Raw genomic sequence first — 19,538 nt, 5'->3', positions numbered from 1 at the left:
GGAGGAGCGGCCGCCGCCCCCCCCCCCCCCCCCCCCCACGCCTGCAGCGGCATCGCCGTCGCTGGAGGCGGGCGGGGAGGAGGCTGAGGCGGCAGCGGGAGGACGAGGACCGGGGGGGGGGGGGGGGGAAGGCCCGCCGGGGCGGCCTGGAGGCGGGAAGGAGGCGCACGGGTGCGAGCTTCCTCTGGAGAACGAGGTTTTCCAGAAGAAGGGGGTGAGTGGGAGTGTGTGTGGGGGGGTGAGGAGCAGGCGGGCGGCCGCAGCGGGTACACCTGCGCGCTGGGGGCCGGGAGGCAGCTGAGGCGAGAATGGGGGGGGGGGGGGGGGGACGAGGGATGGTGGACCTGGCAGGGGCGAGCCTGGGGGCTGAAGGGACGGAGGGAGGGCGTGAGGAGGATGGAAGGCGCCGGCCGGTGCCCGCGGCGATGGTGGTGCGCGGGTCTTGTAGCCCAGGCTGGGGCTTGCTGCCGCGGCGGCGTGGAGATGGTGTTTGGCTTCAACACCCCCCCCCCCCCTAAACTTTCTGTCACGAAGTCTGCCCACTGCCCTTCTGTCAGTCTTTTTCTTTGCTTACGTTTTTCTTAAAAAAACAAACAAACAAACCAACCAAAAAAAACCCCCAAACCCAGATCGATTCTGGCTGGAAAGGAAGGCTTGCAGTAGAGACGAGAAAGTAAGCTGATCCACGGTGCGGCAGTGGGACGGGAAAGGAGGGTTGACTTTGGTGAAGATAGGCGCGATGGAGTGGAGAGTGAACTGTTTTAATGTTCACTCTGAGTAATTATTGCAACAGCTTCAGTCTTAACACATGCTGGATAAAAATACGTAGCGTTCTCACACCGGATGAATCAAGGAGAGATTTTTCTTCAGAGTTGTGAAGTTGGTCTGCCTAGCTGATTTGCATTTCCTTCATATTCTACTAAGAACGCTGTGCTGCACACTTATTTTCATATTTCTACTTCATTATCAAAAGCAATTAGTCATAGTATTGTGCATTTCTCATTATTGTTGCTAGTACACTTCACTAATAATTTCCACACTGTTTCAGTTATGTGTAAAAACGGTCCTATCGAAAACAACAGATTTTGCACCTAGTGTTAGAATATTATTTGGAACTCGGTAAGAATTAACTTACCTTGAGTAAGTGTCCAAGTGCCAACTAAACTGGGTACTAAAAAGAGGAAGAATTTATGCTTTCTATTGCCAGATCATGAGTGATGCTTTTATTTATTAAATTAACTAACAATGTTATCACATGACTGCATAGTTAATTGACACAGGAAGAGGTCATTCCTGGATCCCTTTGAATTCTGTGGTACAGTTAATGATGAGCTTAGATCTGTAATCATGTTCCCAATTATTTGATGCCTTTAATTTTACCATAGGAAAGGTATCATTCAACTTTTAATGTCCACCAGATGCATCATCAGATATTTGCAGCTTTTCCACTTCCTTGAGGAATTTGCAGTTCCTCAAATACCATGTAAAATACCACACTGGTAACCATTCGGTAGCAATCTTTTCCTCTTCTTCAGACTTTCTGCAAGCTAGCAATCTACATTTGGAATAGACAGATTAGGGTATTTTTACTGCAGCTCTTGTAAACGGGGTATTTTTTATTCCTGTGCTGTTAATCACCTTTGTAATCTTTTTTATTAGGTTTATTGGAACTTAACCATCTTTAAATTCCACATTGGTTTAATCTTCAAAGTGCAGGTATTTCCAGCTTCAAAACTGTAGAAGCAATTCCACTTCCAGTGTAGAAGGATTTCCACTTTTGCTTTTGGGTGCAAATGACAAAAATATGATACAAAAATAGCTTACTAATTTTTGCCATTTTTTTTACACACAAGAAAACACTGGTGGACACAAGGTTTGCAATCTAGCTGGTGTAAGATTGAGCTACAGTGGAGGGGAGCTTATCATTCTCTGAGTAATGGGCCTACACACAGAGAGAAAGCCTCATTTGCTGGTCAGACTCTCAGTGCATCTGTGCTTGTGACTCAGGAGGTTTGAGGACAGAGAGAAGCAATCTAAGTGGAAAGCAAGAAGTGCCAGCATGAGAAAAAACATTATCCTAAAGCAAAGCTGAGTTGCTGATACAAAACCTCTACCTTGTCCAAACTTTAGCTAAAAAAATGCACAAGCAGAGAAAATGAGTGTACGCTGTTTGGAAGAAAATGTTTTAGGTAGCAGTTACGCCAATTTTATTTTTCTGCTAGGTATTACTAACTTGTCACTTGCATGGAGATTTTAAATATAACACATTATTTTATAGGTTTGTTGGAAGTAAACATGTATGAAATAAGCCACTTAATAAAAAAATAATTTTACACCTCTTCTGACTACTGAGTAACTACTATCTTAAGGAAGAATATATTGAGTTCTTCAAAAAATCTCTTCTGCACTGAACGATTTGTATTCCTTAGATCAATGGTGTACCATTCAGTAATAGGTGAAAGTTAGGAATAACATTCTTTAACTAGAATGAAGTAGTCAAGCACATACCAAAATAGGAATAAATATGAGTCAGTATACAGCAATAAATTTGAATGGAAACAGTGGTAACTGATTGTCATTGATACTGTTTAAAAATCATACCTCAGCTTCATAGTCCAGGGCTTGAACTTCCAGGACAGAACCATTGAGTGTTTCAGACTTCTCTGTAAAGTCTGTTGCATAGTGCTTCAATAAAAAATGACAGTTTCTTGTTAAATGGGTCTTTTGTATACAAGTATCATTAATATTCTCAGTGCATGTAAATGTCACTTTTTCATATGTGGGCTAAATGTGAAATAATTAGATAATACTGCATCTTGCACCTTTTGAGTCTTTCGCTATTGTTAATGTTCTCTATTTGTCTTGGTATTAGCTCAGCACTGAATTTTAGCTTAAGCTATTGCAATTCAGAATATTGTGGAGCGTAAGCTGAGCTACATCAGTAATTATCAACTATACTAGCTATTTGACCATTCTGCTATAGCTGTACCATGAGGACCTAAGTCTCTGGAAGAATGCTTTACACAAATACTTTATTTTTACAGATTTTAAACTATGATTTGAGGCACAGTAAGCATGCAGATGCTACGCGCAAAACCCCTCAAGAAGTCAGGTATGTTGTCAATAGCAAGTCCAGAGTTTGTGCTTACGCAGCAAGATGATTGTTCTAAGGATCATGTTCAGCCTGAATTTTGATCTTGTGTTAGTTTCAAACTCCGTTAGAAGTTGAACAAGAAAATATGCTTGACTTTGTTAACATAATTTGTCAATGCCTATTGTCAATGCCAACCTCAGTTTTAGACAGCATCACTTGATAGTGTGCTGTCAAAATAGAAAATTTTTAGATTTTCCACCTTGGGTTGCCATTTACGGTTTTCGGGTCAGCATTTAACTTAGTGCAAATTAACTCCTAACCTAAGTTTTTAGCACCCCTCCACTCACTTTTCAAACCTGCTCACAATTTTATCTGTGTATGTGCGCTTCAGGTTTGCAATTATCATCAAACAGAAACTTTCAAGTAGTTTTGAAACTCCAGTTCTGGACAATTGAATAGCTTTTCAGCTTATTAAAATACATCCAAATCATTGCGATCACATTTCTGAGTGCATTAATGGGAACTGCAGCGTAGAAGAGAGAGAACAATCTTGGATTTTTATATAACTTAACTTACTCTTCAAAAATGAGAAAATTTCAGGCAGGATGACATTTAAGTCTGACCCTACAAGGCTTCTCACTGTAGAACAACCTGATGACACAAGCAGACTTCCTTGGACAAGCAAACAAGTGTAGTAGTTGTATTCCTGAGTGTTCTTACCAAATCTACAAAAAATACTGTAGACTTCGGTGTGGTTCTTTCATGAATGATGAGATACAAACAACATGTCAGCATATCTTGGATCAGGTGAGACGCCACTGTGACTTAAGAAATACCAGGCAGTGGTTATATAGCAAGTGATCTGTTGAGATATTGCCAACTACTGTGAGCAGTTGCAAGCCACAGTAGTTGCTCCTACATGTTGCAGTAATGATAGAGTCCTTAAAGTCTGTCTCTACTTCAGCTTTTTACATTTTCATCTCTAAATATTTTCTAAAATTTTAACATATATAAGAGATTTGCTACTTTTTGCTGGCTTTCTCAAAGGACACATCTGTTTCCATGTCGTCAAAAACGTGGATTGTCTGTTACTCTGTGTATAACTTCATTGCAATATTTAAGAGTCTGTTGAGAAGGTGACCAAAACATTTTTACAATTGCACACAGAAATTACTAACAGCTAGGTGACATAAGATGAAAAATTGGTTGAAAAATCCTCTGAGCATACCAGTGGCACATTCAATCATAGTGGCAGGGCAAGGGGGTGTCTAGGATTAGCTACTAAACTCATATTCTCACCCTCACTTTCACTGGTTTTGGATGGAAGGTGAAGATTTCAGTGCATGGGGTTTCTATAACTCTACAAGGGCACTGCAGGAAGAAGTGGTCATAGCAGTTGTCTGTTGCTTAGAATTACAGTATGTTAATAATCTCTCAGCTGTGGTCTTGTGTGGCCTTGCCACATGAGTAGAAGAGAGAGAGACAGTGGCTGATGTGATTCCTGCCATCATTGCTGGGTGTATCCTGCTGAGAGAGGAACGTCCTAAAAGTTAAATCTTGCCTTCAGGCTTTGTCTTTTAAATACATATATTTAGGCAACTCTGGCAGCTAATGTAGGAAGTTGCAGCGTACCTCATCCTAGTAGGGAATAACATGAGAAATTAAGTCCTGGAAGTTGTGAGCTATTGTAGAAATCTGGCCAGAATAAATGTGCCCTTCTGTCACCTATTGAAGAAAAAAACGATCATAAATACTTCCAAATGTGAAACAATGGCATTGCATTGTTAATAAATATGAATTTATTTGTAAATAAATAAACATCATAAACAGATAAAACGGAACATTGGAAGGGTATGCAAATCACAGATGCTCAGAGCATCACATGGTTCACTTCAGGTAAAACATACATTAAGTTAGCATCCAAACCAAGCAGAAGACTCATATATAAAGTCATATTTTAGCAGTTAGTATCTTAACATAGATGATTGTGCTACTTGTGAAAATGTGGAAAATGAAGATATAGTTCTGATAATGGAGCCATCCTCTGTATCTTCAACAATTTAGAAATCACCAAAATAAGGTTGATGACAGCAATGAAGAAAGCTAGCCGCCACCCAGCTACATCTTCTTTCCTTTAATATAAACCAACAGATATAATAATTACAAGAATTTATGTCTATACGAATCAAATTTCAAGACACCAAACTTTTAAAAATAATATGGTTGAGGGGGTTGAGAATGACGCTAAGGCTAAGGAGCTAAGAAGTCCCCCAGCAAATGCACAGCAACTAGAAAAATAAAATAGGCTATGTAAACATTAGCCACAACTGCAAAACACTGAAAGAGATCCTGGACAAAGCTAAAATGTGAACTCTTTAACGTATTATACATTGGAGTCTTAACTACAGTTTTCAAGCAGCTATCATTCCTGGTTTTTTCCATATTTTTCAAAAAGCCTCATGATCCGGTAATTCTAAATCACTTATGACTATTTTCAACTTAAAATTTTTATTTTAAATGTAGCTGGTTTGGTTAACAACTTTATTCATGGAATTAAAAATATACTTTGTCTCCAACAGTGGCAGAAGAATTAAAAAAAAAAAAAAAGAGTAAAAGCGTTTTATGTAAGTTGCCTATTTTCACTGATTTTGTGATAATGAACATCTTGAGAAACTTCAGCTGAATGGCACAGAACTACTGACAAGTCACCATGACTTCTTATTGCAGCATCGTGCCAGCTTCTCTTAGTTCTCTAGGAGAAGACATCTGGTAAGGATTCTGAAGGAGATTTTTTCTATCCCTTGGGACATGAATTATCCCTTTGGACAGAGTGAGCATGGATTTGCTGACTACATACCTTTTTTTGTGTTCTGGAGACATTTAGGAAGGCATCTTATTCTCCCCAGTCCAGGGCAAATCGAAGTGCATTGCAAGACTTGGGCGCATACAGAGGTTAAAATACTCAGCTCCAGGAACACTGTGAGTTGAAGGTTTGGCTAGTTGGGTTTTGAAATGTGTATTTTAAATGTAATTTTCAGAAAATTGAAGGTTTAGGTGTAATTAATGGAACAGTACATTGACCATCATTTCTTCAGCAGAATAAATTAACTAAGTACCTTATTTTATTCAAAGAAAGAAATAACATTGAAAATATTGTTCAGATACAAAGTATCACAAAAAGCGGAAGTGTAGCCATAAACATACAAATATTGTTTTTGAAAATAATACAGAACGTACTGCTTACTAAGGAATAATTCCATGTGCTATGTTCGTCTATATAGGACATTATGAGAATCTCAGAAATTATATTCTTCATTTAAGTCCAGAAGACCAATATACTTACCATAAAATCATAAAATCATACCAATAAAATCATACCCAGGGGAAGTACTTTGTGATTCCCAAAACTCACTGAGACTAGAAGAAAAAGACTGTAGCAGCTCGAAACTGTTCATGTGTTAAAAATAGTTTCCTCTCATGATGTGTTTGTTGTATCTGAGATGACACATTTTCCAGAAAATTGTTGGGGATGTATTTTTTAAATAAATTAATACTTCTATGATAGAATGCAACAGGTAGGGACTATTATTTCAATTACTGCAGTTCAGAATACCATGTAAATAACTGAATTTAATATTCAGACGAAAGAAGAGGGTTTATTTTCAGAAATCCCCAAAAGACTCTTTTACAGATTGAATCAATGATAATTTAATTTTTGAGACAGCAAGGAATAAATAGCATAGGATGTTCAATTGCAAGCCATCCATGAGAGATTTTTAAATGCATTTAGGCAAGTAAATGCACGTTTGTACAGAGTGTTCTACATGGCCATCCAGGACATGGGGAAAAGAACAAATCCTCTGCTCCAGAAAACAGAAGAAGAAAGATGTCACAGTTACAGGTGTCATTGCTAGGGCTGGGCTAAGACAATAATTACTTTGAAAATGAAGATGCCAGCAGTTTATTGAGTTGTTTTCTTTACACCAGAAGTCTGTGTAGATTGGTGTTGCAACACAGCATTCAAAAAATTAAATGTTTAAATAAAAGTGCAATGCTTTCACCTTGTCATAGCAGTTTTAAATTGAATATAAACCATTATTATTATCTTTTAGGCCACACACACACCCCTTACGTTTGAGCTAGGTAAACTATTTTAAATATATACTTCTGCTATGCTTTGGTGGTTTTTATCGTCTTAGAATGAAATCCTAGCCTCACCAAAATGTATTCTAAAATTCATGGATCTAGGATAATATGGGCTAAGTCTATGTTAATCTGTACATTGCATGAAAAAAACTGTGGTTTAAAGAAAAGTTGCAAAATGTCTGTGGCTGTGTTGGTTGTCTCAGTGAGATTTCAAAGCAAACCAGTTTGACAGTATATTTTAACATACGACCTCAGATTGCAGCCTTCTGGGCTGAGAAAATCCACATTTCTTAATCTCGGGACTGGCAAGGGCAAACGTAAGGCTCCACTCGTGTCTCTAATCCTATCGGTATCGCTGCCCACAGAAGCTATCATTCTCTACTTACTTACAGCGTAATAACTGGGTTATTTCATAATAATATGAAATCCATGTTAGATTTTGCCCATCTCTTACACATGCTGTTTCATACTTAGTTATTGATGAGCAAGGGTGGAAATTACTTTTTTATTCCTGCATGGAATTTTCTTAAAAATCTGTGGTATAACGGACTGGTATATTCCATATGCCACAAGCTGAATACATTCTATGAATGAACCACCACTTGATCCTCCTGTCAAAAGACACAAGCAATTCATTTGAAATAATTTCATTTTAATACATTAAAATCATAAAGAAAATCTGAGGAAATGTAAGCCTATAGGATGTTCATAGAATGAGAATTTAGTTGTCGGCCATCAGTTAAGGTCAGGGAGTGAGGACCAAGACGTGTGTTTCATTCACAGGAGTAAGAGACTGGAGGGGGCAACTCGTATTAGAAAATCCAGCTCTGTGATATCCTAGTCAACGTACCTGTATAAACTCATTCCTAAATTTATCATGTTCAGTCTTAAAACTACTTAGATTTCACCACTGCATCTAGTTGAAAAGTTTCTCCAGAACTTCTCTCCTGTGATGGTTAGAGACCTTCAAGCATCCAGTCACAGCCTATTCATCATCATTTGTTCTTGTGCCAAAAAGTTCTTAGACTGTTTTCTGTCTTTGTATTTTATGTATCACCATGTATTTATGGAGAGTAACACTGTCCCTTTCTCCTGTTTTAGAAAAGTGTATAAAACTGAGGTCTTTTAGAGCAATGAAAGATAATATAAAACTATCCTCATGCATATTAGTCATGCACATCATGAAGAGATACTAGCTTGAGTCTTAGAAGGAGCAGGCATGTGATGGTTTACTGCAATATTGTAATAGTGAAGTGTTATCCCTGAGGTAATTTATTACATCTCTGTGAAAGACTAAGTAGCTCATGCACAATACAATGCCCATGTAGCACATGTTGTTTCCAGTTATATATAGGACCAGAACAAAGGTCCACCTGAACAGTATCTGTCTCCAGCAACGGTAAATGGTAGATGTTTACAGAAGAGCATTAAGAACAGTGCAAGTATGATTTCCCATTTTATATCAAATGCTTAATAAATTTCAGACAATTTCCTATAGTTAAAGGAAAGTACGGGTTTATCAAAGTAAACCATGAAGCTAATATGCATGAATTATCCTTAGTAAACCCATATATGCATGAATTATCCTTAGTAAACCCATATAGAGCTTACTGATTTTTATTTCTTTCTTTGACTACCTTTTCTTTCAAATTTGATTGAGAAAACTGTATATGATTGAATTCAAATGAGTAGTCTCAGTGTTTATCCTTAAATATATTTATTTCCAGACATATTTGCAATCGTTGACTTTAATTTATTAATTTAAAAAAATTGCTAAGAAAATTCTTAAAAACATGTATTAAAACATATCATGCATAGTACTTTTGGTGTTCTGGGATGGAAATAATGTGGCTTTTTCCTCCCTCAACTGTCTCCAGCTACACAGAAATGGAAGTTTTATTGTTGAGGTTTGCTCCATTTTAATCGTTCTCATTAAAAAAGCTCCCTTTGCCACCAAGAGTTACACCACCAATTTTCCTGAAGACTCAAGCAAGCTCTCTTAATTTTGGTATATTTTACTTCAAGAGATTCTGTACTTCCTCATTGTGTAAGTCCGCAAACTGCCCTAGTAAGTTTCCTGACTTCTTACTATTGGCTCCTCTAAAACCAAAAATGTTAATCACAGAATTATTTAACCATTCCGTTTATGCAGTTGAACTAGCTTCTGATCACTCAACTCTTCCTTTAATTGGGTTTTTTTTTCCCTTATGACTTCACTGTTCCCCAAAACAAGTTAATGTTAACCTATTTTTGCTTCATTAATTATTTGTAAAAAAAAAAAGAAATCTATCATATTTCCTGCTCAGGAATAGTTGCTGTTGATAGCAATATTTCCTCTCCAAAGTGTCTGTAGTTTCTGTTTGCATGACACAGGCTTCAGTAGTATTTATCTTGCCAGTAACATTATTTTCTTCACATTAGTGTCCTTTTCTGAGGGTTTATAGTAGACCTATGCCATTATTACAAAAAAAAAAACCACCTTCCGCCACCACCCCAAAATATTATTTAACTAAAATGTATTTAATTAATGCTTAAATCTGATTTAATTAAAGCTTTCAGCAGCAGCTTCCAGAATACTACACATCACCATTAGCTTTGTCACTTTTCCATATCTTACACCAGCAGTTCTAAGTCTTTCATTTTACTTTCAGAGGTCTTTGCATTAATGTAAAGATATATTAGTTATTTTCTCTTGAGTTCATCCAATTTCCTAGCTGAATTAGGCAATCTTCCTCTGTCTTATATCCCTGACTTCTGCTCTTGTCACTTTCATCCCTGTTCGTATTTTCTTTCTCCTAGAATACTATTCTTCATTTTCTGTATCCTTTACCACTCCACTTATCAATTTTTCTCTTCTTATTTTCTAAATTTAAGTAGACTGATTATCTGAGACTCTCAGATCTAAAAAAAAAAAAAAAGCTGCGGGACCAGCTTTGATCTTAGATACCTGGGCTTACTTGCATGCTCAGAATCGACTCCATCTGTTGAGAAGAGTCCTTTTCCTGCAAATACCTCCCAGAAGTTGGACATCTCCCTTAAATCTTCTGTTCAGCCTTGTTATCTAGATCTGGATTTCCAAAAAACTGCTGCCTGCAGGCTCCACTTCTGAAGTGCGTTTATAACCCCAAATACCAATTTAAATAATCAAAGCAAGTCTTTGCTGTCTCACTCAAAAGTCCTAAAACTCCATTTGTGGTCAGATTCCTGCTATGAGAACTGCTGGACTAGCAGCACTCTTGTGTTCAGTGACTTCCCATTTTTATGAGTTTTGCCCATGTCTGCTATTTATTCATGGTTTTCAGTGGAAATCAGGAAGTTGTTTGGCTGGACGTGAAGAGCAGTCAATGGTTTTTCTGTGTTTGAATCCTTTTCAGTGCACAGTCAGTATCTTAAATCTTTATTGTGTCTGAATCTGCTCAATGGACTGGCCTCTTTATTCTTAATTTCTAACCACAAATACCCGACTCTTTTGATGTTGTAGTGAATATCGGACTCTCTCCCATCTGTTCTATTCCTGTCTAAGGATCATTCTGCCTTGTAGACATTCTCATGTTTCCTGTGTATCATCCTGTCTTTGCTTTTCATCTGGTTCCTGATTGTCTCTCCTCTTCCTTAAATTTTACTACTGAGGCGAGCTTTCCTCCTCTGGTCTATGCCACCCTCTCTTATTTTGGTAGAAATAAGGATACATTACTGCTACTGCTCTGCAAAGCTACTTTGTAGTTTCCAGCAAATTCCCAGTCCTTCTAACTTCCTGAATGGTGCTATGTGAAAAAAAATAAATCTTTCACCCCTTCTGTATTATTATTGGCTTAATCACTTTTCTGTGTATCTTTTCAACAAGTATTTTAACTTTTTCAGTTTCCCTGTGTTTCACATACTGTTGATCACACTGACTGTTGTAAAACCACAACTAATAAAGTACTAATTTACATTATACTGATTAATCAAAGGTTTGGGGGTAAATAATGTCAAAACCAGTTTATTTACCCAGAAGTTGGTTTTGATCATTTTACTTTTATTTCATTATTTCCATTGCCCTACAAGAACAATACTGAAAATAAAGCTTTGATTCAGACAACACTATTTTTCTTTAAACTACTGGAAAACTTCAACTAGAGTTAAATACACACATAAAGGATCTGGACTTTGCATTTTATCTATTTGTTTTAACTATTTGATTAGGAAGAAGTTACTCTCTAAAGACTGTTAAGTGGTAACACTGATTAATTTAGAAGTAGTTTTTAGTGGGGAAAACCACAAAACTACCCAATCACTCATTTTTCTACAAAGAAAGGTAGTTGCTACAGCTACACACAAGCTAAGGCTGCTTGCATGTAGTTTTAAAGGCCTATTTTATGCTTTAGTACTTTATTCCTTTATGGGATTGTACTTTATTTCTTTAATGAAAAGGTTAACATCATGCCATCAGAAGGGAAAACAGAATTGGTAACATATTGGAAAATTATTTTTCATAGTAAATAGATGCATTTGTTTTAACTACTAACATGTGAGTACAAGTTATAACATTGAAAAATAGGTTATATTTTTAAAAATGCTGATTTTAGTAGTTATTTTTTCAGTTTTGTGATTACAATGAATCATAGCCAGTATTTTTTTTTTAATTCTGTCTCTTGCTTAGTGTTCATTATAATTTGTGAATTTTAAACCAAATTCTAGTTTGCAGTGGTGCCTTTAAGATCTAATTTGGACTAGAAAAATCAATACTTCTTTCAATTGTCAAACACTAGCTTATGCTTGAAAATCAGAAGCTTTCTTCAGGTTTGTTTTTGTTTGGTTTTTTTGTTTGTTTGTTTTTACAGGAAATGCATCATATATGGGTGTATCACAATTGCTTCAAAGGCAGAATTTATCTAACACAGCCATCCCAACATTATTGTTACTTACATTCCTCTGGTGGGATGGGATAAATTGCCCTGTGGATACCTGTTCTGTCCAGCAGCTGAAAAGAAGACAAAAGCTTAGCTTAATCCAGACACCTAACTTTGAGGCAGCTGAAAAAATTCCATCCCTCACCCACGCACCTTACATAGGTACAGCTTTGAGATCCCAAGTCCTTAAATTAGTCTCAATATGACAAAAATATTTTGACATAAGCTTGAGGTTCAAACTAACTAGTTGTACACTTTGACTAAATCTGTTTTATGACAATTTATGAAGAGCAAGGATTAAAAAAATGGTGAGGTTAGAATAATACCATTTACTGCTACAGTATGTAAAAATGCTAGTTTAAAAATAACAAGCTTTAGAAAAATTGGCTGTGTAGACTACTTTGGATTCTGCATATTATTTTGCATTCTATGTATTATATTAATATGAATATTATATAAAGACTACTATGATTCAATCTGGTCATAAAAATTCCTCAAATTATATTTTTCTGAATATATGTTTACAAATGCTAGAAATCATTAACTAGTATTTGCTTGAAAGTACAATAAACACTATTTTCAGTATACAGAAATCAAAATATGCAACATTTACGCTAATATTCTTGTAGGATGATTTCTTTATAGAGCACTCTAATTTGGTTCCCCTTTACTGCTAGACAAATGATATATCAAGGAATTTGTATTATTTTGGTGAGACTTTTCTATGACATTATACCTAGACTTTGAAGAGTCATGCTAACAATGCAGTTTAAAGTTTCAAAATGAGAGACAGTCGGCTCTACAGGGCTTGTGACTGAAAAGCAAGCAATTTCCAGAGATGCTAGTGCAATTTGTAGGTGCTGGTGTGCAAGATCAGGGTTTGGAGTTGGGGGGGGGGCTGGTTTTTTTCCTAGAGCTGTTGATTTAGCCTGAACGCTACCGTATACCTGAGGGCACTATGGGGTGTTATACTGTGGAACTGAAATCACTAACTAATGAGTAGACTGTGAGTTTAATTCTCTGTAAATGTGCTTTTCTTATGATATTGCCTGTCTTGCACGGTTCAGGGCTATGACAGCAGGGCTTGATCCTGTGCTTAGTGAAGTCAATGGTAAAAATTTCCATGGTAAGTAACAATTATAGTCTCCCTGTCCTTGACAATATGTAAGTACATGTGAACAAAAGCTTTACTTTGCTGCAGGTATGAACTAGCAAGAAATAACTCCCCAGAGTAAGAGAAGTAGGCAGGAATGTGCACCGCAGCGATGTGGATGTGTGCCTCGGGGCAGACAGTCATGGTACCTGTGAGTGCTGCTGCTTTGTGCATCAGACTTGCTTTAAGCTAAAATCTCTTAAGGAAGTCAGTACACAGAACCAACATTTCAAGCTGCAGTTACAGGTTGAGAAAGTTTGGCAAGCTTGATATCTTTGTTCAGGTGAAGTATATGATTAAACAAGACAGAAAGCTTCTTTACAAATACACATTTTGCTCACAAAAATAGTATGTCCAAAGTAATGAATCTATTGTGAATATGTACAAAGAGACAATTAATGCTGGATTCACATGAAAGCACCAGTTAGAAAGCTGATTTTCCAGGTCTCTTATCTTTAAAATGCAATGGTCTTATGTGGACATGACAAATGGGGACCACAAGACCCTGCAAAACAAGCCTTGTCTACTTTGCAGTGCTGATACCATTGTTTAATCAATGAAAGGGATGGATTTTGTTATAAAAAATGAAAATACATTATTGATTTCCTAAGGGATCCCAGTGAAAAAGCATGCAAACAATATTATTCTCTTTTACCTGTAAAAGTAAACAGATTACACACAATCAAACTTTAGTCTTTAATTATGGGGAAATGCTTATTCAGATTGGGAGTAGAGAGTTAGAGCCATGTTTATCCAATAGAACTGATAAATGCTACTAAATTTAACTGAGTGGTTTTCCAGCTGTTTTACAGAGGATTTTGTATTTCCAAAAGCTTTTCATAAATTTTTCAAAAGCTGGAAAGAAGTGAATAGAGCACAGAGCTTCTTGCTAAACAAATAAGCTCATTAATATGCCAGAGGGTGGGAGGATGAGGTTTGCTACATACTTCATGATGGCAACTTGAGTGTTGTGTCATTATGGCAGCCAGATTCATACATGTATAACGAGTATAGCACTGGAGGATCAGCACAAATGATGGGTATGGAGATACCCAGCAGCACCCAGGGCTCAGTTCAGCATTTAGTGGGAGAGCCAAGAATGGACTACGCTGAAGAATGTGATTTAGTTTAGCAAGTCTAGTTCTCCGAATATACATGTACACATATTCACACTCTTGTGTAAGTGTAATGTGCCGTGTTTCAGTTTTTATTCATCGACAGAAATTATGTGCTTATTTGGGGATTTTCACAAACTGAGAGAATGTTCCAGTCACTGGAATTTCTCTAATTATTTTCCTTATCTCAAGCTACTTTGATAATGATAACACTGCTTTAAGTAACAAGATTACAGACATTTACTACATAAAAAAAGACAATTGTTGAAAACAAAGATTTAAAGACAAAGCTTTAAAAATCTTAGGTAATTTGAATCTCTCTCATTATTTTAACCTAATTACTTTCTGCACCAGTAGAATATTTATGTCTTTGAGAATTTAACCTTCTATTTGACAGAGCAAATTATCTGTTGTATAAATTCACTAGGCCAGCTCCTTAGTTCATGCAGTTTGAATTTGGCTAGAGTTACAGTACAGTACATACTTGAGGGCTTGGCCTTTTCAGTTAAAAACTAAAATGGAGTTAGAGGAGGGAAGGGTGATTTCAGCCATTTTAGCTTTGTTTATTTAGAAAGTTTATTAAAAAAACCCCAAAGCCACATGTTCTTATTTTCTCTTTACAGTGGTTTAGCAGATTTTATGTTTGGTTTCTTCTTCAGAATTTTCTCTCTTACATCTGATCTAAAACACTGTAATCTTTTCTATGTCATCTCCTTTGACGTGAGAAATAGAAGTATTATAAATCACAGAATTCCTGCAAACAGAATCTATTAAGTCCCTTGGAAAACTTGTGTAAATGAATTTGGATGCACCACTGTGAAACCTGGACTCAAACAGCTTGTGTTGCAAGAAGAAAAAAGAGGGAGCTCTTACTCCCTCATACCCGCCAAAGGGTGATAGTTACTATGTGCAGAATGCCTGATGTGAAAGATTTAGCTATAGTTTTTATGCAGATTAGCAGGTAAAGGGAAAAATGAAAGGAAACTTAATAGATCTGAATTCATAACGAGAGGCTGGTAAAAAAGTTCTGAGAGTACCTACAAAAGAAAGGTTATAATTCTACAAATGCATTTAGAAATGTAGTATCTCTGAAATTTATGAACTGTATGGGATGAAATTAAGTCTTTGAATAAATAAGTATTGTTATGAAATGCTTCTGTATAAACTAAAACACCTGTGGCTCAAATTCAAGTTCACTGAAAACAAATGAGTTAGCAATCTAGCATGTAGTGTTTTAATTTAGCAAACGGACTTTGTTTTATGATGGGTAAAAGAATGAGTATGACTGTACATTTGGGTTACTTACATGGATAGTGATTATATTACTCATCATCATACCACTTGCTTCTTATTGTTAATTGCAAGTCTGGCAGTGATCAGATCAATCATCCTACAAACAATGGACTAACTTGAAAACAGCTTCAAAAGTTAACTCTTGTTGGCTGGCACGTGTTCTTATCAGATACTACTTGTAAAATTATGTGTATTTTTACTGGAGCTGACGCATATGCTCTCTATATAAAAATACATACATAAACTGTTCATGTATATGTACACTTGTATATATATACACATGGATATCTATGTGTGTGTGCATACGTATGTACGCTCACCTATAGATAAATCGTATATTACAGAGGTGCAGGGGGAGTGGCTGCGTGGTGCTTAGTTGCTGCCTGGGGTTAAACCACACCACAGATGTGCATCCATTTGTCAGATCCCCCAACACTCACGGGTCTTTGAACTGCTTGTCTGTGAAGACGAGGACTGATAAGGTGCTGTCGCTAAGCTCAATACGGATTTGCCGTAGGAGTCGCGTGGTGACGTTTGATGGTCAGGAGATCGGTCAGGGCTAATAGCGTGGTCAATGGAGAAAGGTAGTCCAAGGGTGGCATCGAATTTGGAACTCTGTGTCTTCTTCTGGACCAGCGTCTTTCTAGCCATAACTACAGGGATCCTGGAGAGACTGTGCCTCCTAAAAAGGGCATCAGAGTAAAGTCGTGCCTCACTCATTCTGCATGGTAGAAATGCTATACGCTTTCACTGTCTGTGTGAGTGCATTCTCATACAACTTAAAAACAGGTCAAAGTAGAGTGATGGTAAAACATTAGCATGAGGAAAATCTACTTAATTGATATATTTGCTTCTTTTATTTGCCTGGCTTAATTGAGCAGCTAATGCCAGTTTCTCGGGCATATATTGGATGACATTATGTCTGTTGTATATAATCAGAAAAATGATATCCTGCCAGCTTCCCAGTTATGAGCCATAAATGTTGTCCTCTGGCTACACAAAACTCAAATTTAAAACGTTGTCATAACTTGCAAATATGCAGAAATTATTTACTTTCTGCATCTTGATAGACGAAGTATAAACTGCACCATTTATTGTTTTATTATTCACTTATTTCTTTTCCTGTGGAGTAGAAGAAAGTCTTCCTGAAAGCTGTTGGGGATGAGGATCAGTGCCAAATGAAACCTGAAGTAAAATAGTCCAAAACAAGCAGCGAAGTTGTACATTCCTCTGGCATGTTTTGGTATATAGATTATAATCATTTCCCTTAGGATATAATCCTATTCTCCTGACCATACATACTTGCTTCTGGCTATGATTTTCAAAAGCATATAAGTTACTTCAAAGCATGATTTTTATCAGTTTGAAATGGAGCCATGCCTCTGAATTATGGAGATACTTTAAAATTGCCTTCCTTTCACTTTAGTAGTACGCTCAGATTCTTTAATATATGAACACAGATTACTTTTTATCTTTGAACCATTTCTACATATGAGAAAATATACCCTTTTTTTGATACTACACATTCCTTGCTTTATTATCTGAGAAACAAATTTTTTGGCTGATATATCATTTGAGGACGATAGCATAGAGAGTACTCCCACTCTTATCCCATAGGGGAAAATATACTTTTTGTGACATCTCAGATAAAACAGTGATGACAGTAAAATGGAAATATTACTCAACCGCTTGTTTAAATGACTGAATTGTCCAATAAGTGAAAAGCAGATGCATATATTATTTAAAACAGGCACAGGTTTCTGACCACAGAAATTTCTGAACTTGCTTTTATTATGAAGATTAATGTCAATGAAAAACTCAGCATTCAAGGTGTGGGGAGTAGGACACATTTATATGTCAACTTGAATATACTATATTTTCCTAATATGTAATTCAGTCATCTTTTTCTTCTCTCTTATTTGTAAGTTGACCATTGAGTTATGAAGTGGAAAACCCTCTTGCCACTACTGTCTATGCTGAAAAAATGGACCATGAGGGACTGTCTCAGGGCTACAACTCTCTGGGATGGAGCAAGACAATCCACAACAGGATGGGCAGACCTTGGAAGCATGGACACTGGGCAAAGGAGGTTGTCTCCCTGATGATTCCACATTTACTCTCCAATGAACCAGATACTACTCAGAGCCCAGTCATTCTCTTTTTTGAGTGACAATATTGGAGGAGTAGAAAAGCACCAACAAATTGGATACATCATTCTTCAGACATAAGATAACCAGAAGGGATGTCCAGAATTTCATTTTCAGCTGCCGGGTTCAAGGTTCTGGACAAGGGCTCTGTCAGGGTACACCCATTCTGCAGTGCCACGACAACAAGTACAAGGTCCAAGGAAGGTAGTTGTCACCTTGCTCACCGAAGTCCGCTCACCACTGGCTCATAACAGTTGTTCGGTGATCAGTGTAGGGTGGGCAAATTCACAAGTGCTTTGGTCATAGCCTAGCTAACTAAGCAGTTCCTGTGTTTCTGTAAAGTTCACATCTTTGGCACCCCAAAGTCATTACCAGACTGACGGCTATTCAGGATCTTCCTTTCTTTTGCCTCCTTTTTCCAAAAATAGTCTGGTACTTCTGGGTTGGATATGGTTATAAGCCCACTCAAAAGAAAAAGAAGTAAAATGTTATCTAAAAAAAAAAATTACAAAATTAGTCTTCAGCGAAAATCAACTTTCCATTTAGCAAACATTTGAGTTTTGCAATTCTTTTTATTGCTGTAAAGCCAATATATATGTGTGAATATTGTAATATATTCAAGTATTGAGCCTAAAACTCAATCACTCATCCCTCACTCAATTTTTTAGACTGCAAATAATTTGGGACAAGGGCACCTATTTGCTTATGCAATGTGGAACATAGCGGACCTTCTATACTTCTGCTCCCAATGCATGTAAACGTGACACAATGACTTTCAAGATATAACCTAGCTTTAATATAACCTAGCTTTAGATTTACGCTCTTGCATTGTAACACATGGGAAATAAATTTGAATGCTGGAACTTTTTTCATACTAAAAGTTGAGAAAATTTGGGTTGTGCTAATACAGAACAAAAACAAAGTTTGAAACCTTGAAAATTACTGTGAAAAAGAATTTCTCTCCTGCGCACTCCAGAAAGGAACTGATTCTTGGCTTAGGTGATTTCAAACATACAGCTGTATTTCCTCATGACAAGGACACCTGCAGGCAAAAGATATGCACTAAAAAATTGGTTTGAAAATTCTAGCTACTCAGAAGTTTTCACAAAACAATTTTTCTTTAAATAATATCAATCCACAAGCAGAAAAGTGAAATCCATCACTTTCAAAGTGTGTTGTAGGATCAAGGAAGCTTACACTTCATTAGCAATTACAAATTGGTTTGTATCAGGCCTAATTAAGCCTGAAAACAGAATAAAGAACATTAATCAGAAAGTGTTTGTTGGCCAAAAGGTAGTCATAATCTAAGTCGGAGTATGTATATTCTTTCCCTCCAAACCCCACTGATAGTCAATCACATGCAGAGGCAGAGAAAAGCCCCTATGTCATGGCTGTGCATGCAGATAACAACAATGAGAAGTGGAGATAATTGAATCCATTACCAAACGATCACTGCTATAATGGAGGTGGCAAAATACAAGACATTTTCAGGTATTAATGAGCATGGAGAGAAAGTGTCTTCTAAAGAGGGAGGAGAAGAACCATCAGCAAAAGGTAAAAGCAGTAATGTGGACTCAATACTTATTCACTGAAATTTGTCAGCTAAAACATGTATTTCATTAAAGCTATAATTTAGTGAAATACTTCACATCAAGTCCAGCAATTTTAAACTTTCATGAAAAATCTCAGCGTGCATCT

The 19,538-nt window shown here is 36.9% G+C and overlaps 1 long non-coding RNA gene across 1 annotated transcript; it reads left to right on the top strand.

Moving 5' to 3' along the window:
• The first annotated feature begins 69 nt into the window (after window positions 1-69).
• On the top strand, window positions 70-19,060 carry LOC115336298. The gene is made up of 3 exons (XR_003921687.1): window positions 70-214; window positions 3,045-3,112; window positions 17,620-19,060. It is a non-coding gene; the product is annotated as an uncharacterized LOC115336298 (long non-coding RNA).
• The last annotated feature ends 478 nt before the right edge of the window (window positions 19,061-19,538 follow it).

The sequence above is a fragment of the Aquila chrysaetos genome, chromosome 26 (genome assembly GCF_900496995.4).
Source record: "Aquila chrysaetos chrysaetos chromosome 26, bAquChr1.4, whole genome shotgun sequence".
NCBI lineage: Eukaryota > Metazoa > Chordata > Aves > Accipitriformes > Accipitridae > Aquila > Aquila chrysaetos.
The sequence above is the reverse complement of the archived record's forward strand: the minus strand, read 5'-3'. Positions and strand labels throughout refer to the sequence as shown.